Source organism: Haliaeetus leucocephalus, unplaced genomic scaffold, assembly GCF_000737465.1.
Source record: "Haliaeetus leucocephalus isolate CR32 unplaced genomic scaffold, Haliaeetus_leucocephalus-4.0 Scaffold526, whole genome shotgun sequence".
NCBI lineage: Eukaryota > Metazoa > Chordata > Aves > Accipitriformes > Accipitridae > Haliaeetus > Haliaeetus leucocephalus.
The window spans coordinates 4,220,705-4,224,208 of NW_010972962.1; the positions used below are offsets into that span (position 1 = coordinate 4,220,705).

At 50.4% G+C, this 3,504-nt stretch overlaps 1 non-coding gene across 1 annotated transcript; it reads left to right on the forward strand.

The window, feature by feature from the left end:
• Positions 1-99: 99 nt before the first annotated feature.
• TRNAI-UAU lies at positions 100-193 on the forward strand. Its single transcript has 2 exons — positions 100-137; positions 158-193. It is a non-coding gene; the product is annotated as a tRNA-Ile (tRNA).
• Positions 194-3,504: the final 3,311 nt, after the last annotated feature.

Here is a 3,504-nt window from a genome sequence, read left to right on the forward strand (position 1 = left end):
CCGCTGCCCAGCGCGGTGCGCAGGCGGGCGCGCCGCCGCCCTTGGCCCGGCGGGGCGGGCGAGTCCTTGATAAACCGTTCGGGAGGAGTTGGTGTCAGGGCTCCAGTGGCGCAATCGGTTAGCGCGCGGTACTTATACAGCAGTACAAAGCCGAGCAATGCCGAGGTTGTGAGTTCGAGCCTCACCTGGAGCACCCAGCTTTTTGGGAGGGAAAACGGGCTTTTTTGGGACTCGGCCGCGCTCCGGAGGAAGAAAGAAAAAAGTTCACGGAAAAATTATGCAGCCGTGGCGGCAGCCTGGGCTCGCCCGCGGGCACCTCGCCGCGCCCGCGGGCCTCTGCCTGCCGGGCGGCGCTGCCGTGGGTGTTGGGTGCGCGTGGAAAGTGGCCGGCGGTGGTCCGCTGTCCACAGAGGGAGCGCTTGCCTGGGGCTCTTTATTGTCAGAGGAATAATAGCTGCTCCTGTGAACTGGCAGGAAATAAAGGTTATTTTATACCGTGTTGCTTACTACAGGGTGCAAATAGTGACTGGGGCGGTAACTGCAACTGAAGGGTAACAAAATCTCCCCTCTCTGCCTCCTTCGACAGTGACAGCCTGTGTAACAGCTCATTACCTCGGTAGTGCTTTACACATGTGCATGCTGTAGCAGGAAGGAAAATAATTCAAATAATTTCAGGTTTCTTTTCACAACCTGAGAGGCGGTAGGGCCACGGGAAAAGGGCAGCTTCCCAAAAGAGCAGGTCGGGGGACACTGCCTGAACGTTTAGGCCCGGATCTTGTGAACCCACCTCTATGTTAAGTCTACCACTTTCACAGTGCAATTTATATCAAAAAGTTCAGTGAGACCCTCAAGATCATGCAGCCAGAGGCACCTTTATTGCCCAGATCAGCCCGTAAGTGTCTATACTGCAGGCATTAACTCCCTGAAGTGCGACTTTAAGGTTTTTAATTACCACGTCTTCCCTATTCTAGATACCCCTCTGAATTTTGCATTGATTTCATTGATTTCAGTGATGGGGCAGTCATGCCTGAAGCGTGTGCCATATCAGCATAAGGAAGTGTACATCAACAGGAGAGGTCTGTAATATATCTAAGGGTAAATAAAATTCATCCTTTGCTTGCACTGAATTTTGCGTTTTCTCCATGCAGGGGTGCCATGTCCCAGTGCTGAGGAGTACAGGCTGTACGGAGAAGTATTTGCAGAGGTACTTGGAAATACTAAAGAGTGAAAATGCTGCTCTTGTGTAACTGGAAAATAAAAGCTAGCAGAGGGTGAGGGACTCCATTCCTGGACAGAGACCACTTTTTCCAGAAACTGAGTGGGGACGGTGGTGCTCCCTTCTCCCTGTCCCAGTTCCCCTGTGTGCCTCCAGGCTCAGATGGTGGCTCCTGCGCTCCCTCACCAAGGAGGAACCGCTAGTTTTGCATTTGGGGTCTTGCTTTGGTGTGCTGGGGGGGTGATTGTGCAATTTTTGCCAAGTACGACGTGTACAAAGCAGATCTTGTTCGTTGTGTTCACTGCTTTTTTGCGACTTGCCTCTGCAGTGCCAGAGAGCAGCTGGGCCAAGCAGTGAGAGCTGCACGGTGCTGTGGCCTTCTTCACAAGACCTCCTTCAGCCTCTTGGTCCTACTGCCTTGGCTTTTACTCTCACTCCAAGATGATTTTTCTCTTGCGTATGAAAAGAAAAAAAGACCAAAATCACCATGTGAGGCAACACTTGTTTGCATCCCTGCAGCAGAGGCCTTACCTCCTGATTGACTCCTATGCCTGACACCTGAAGGAAACACGTTCTGAGATGGGGATTTCACACTGAAAATTGTGCTAAATCAGAACAATTTATGGGGATTTACTAGAAACCCCTGTACAAAGAAAGAATGTTATTTATCTGATGGGTATTTACGAAATAAAGTAAACTGCTGCTAAAGCATGACGGCTTCCTGATGGAGGCAGGGCTGTGAAATATGATGAAATAAAGCCCCGTGGAGCGGTGCAGCTGCTTGTGGTCTGGCTGTGGGCACCTGGGCAGGGGTGGTGCTGAGACCTCCTCCTGCCCCGGCCGGTGAAGGTGCTGCTGTGGGGCTGGTGCTGGGGTGGCCTTGCAGAGCCTGAGGAGGAAGGGGGCCATGGTGGAGCTGAGGTTAGTGAATCTGTTTTATTTCCTTCCCCAAGGAGCTGCTGTGGGGAGCGGGGTCGAGGCTTGGGCCTTGGCAGGGTTTCTCCAGGGCGCGTGAGGAGCCTGTCCTTGCGCGGTGCTGAGCTGGAGCAGCCATGGCGCTGCTGTCGTGGCCTCACCAGCTCTGACAGGCTGAACTGGGGAGTGCCCCAGGCTGTTGCTTGCATTTGCAACTTTTTCCTGAAAATTAGGTGTCTTACAGACATATGAAAAGAAAGTATATGTTTTCATTTATACTGAGCTGTTTTTTTGTTGGGCTGCTTGGTCCTGACTTGTTGGTTAATGCTTTAATGCTAGTTGGCAGTGGCTTGTCTGTATATAAAAACATGTGTATATACATATGTGTATTGATACACAGATGTGTAAAGACACCTTTACACCATTATGAGAGAGCTCCCAATGTCTGTGGGTGAGTGCTGTCTTCTTTTCTAAATCTTTAATGTATGCAGATGACATATTTAGAAAACACCTGTGTGTGAGTGATGCAAAGTGCCAGCTGTACTAACGTGATCTAGAGAGAAGTAATCCCTCCTCCCCCCTCCCCCCTCTTCCCCAAATAATAATGTGGTTCACCTGTACCTCATTTTCCTTTTGAAAACCAACTGCCAGAGCTTGTCCTGCCTGCACTGAGCCACTGCTGGGTGTTCATCACTGTCCTTGCAGGCGGTGGCTAGGGGAGCCCTGGCCTCAGCCGGGGGGCTGCCCTCAGCTGGTGAGGGGCTTGGACAGGCCATAGGTGCTCCTGGAAGTGCACTTGGGAGGACGGGTTTCCCTGTGGTGAGTCTTCCATGCTGCCTAGTTTATCTAGGGTCCTGCCTCTTCTAGCCTCTGCCATGTTCTTTATTTCTCTAGTAATTTGCCTGGTGTGGATGACAGGCCTGTATTTCCCTAACTCATCTGAAATCCTTCCTGAGTCCATTTTCAAAAGGTGCCTCTTCTTAAAATTCGTGTTGCTCTTCGTTTAATGTTGAGTATGGACTATGTGCACTTGACAGGCTTATTCTAGCTGCTCTGAGTTCCCGCTGGCTGTGGAAAGAAAGAGGGCTTGCTTATAGACTCAGAGAAGCTTTTCATGTATGTTGCTTATTGTGAGAAGGAGAATTTACAAAAATCTAGCTACTTCCTGATCTTGGAGAATTAGTAGTAATCAGGTTAGGGAGCAGGCTTTGTGTTTATCCCTATATGATCTTGCTCAAACCGGGAGTCCCACTGGAATGGGAGATGCAGGATCTAGGAGGAGGAAAGACTGGCTCGTGCAGGATAGCCATTCCTGACCTTTATTTCTAAAGGTGGCAACTTTTGTTTCTGGCATGTTAGTACAGTTTTGGTGC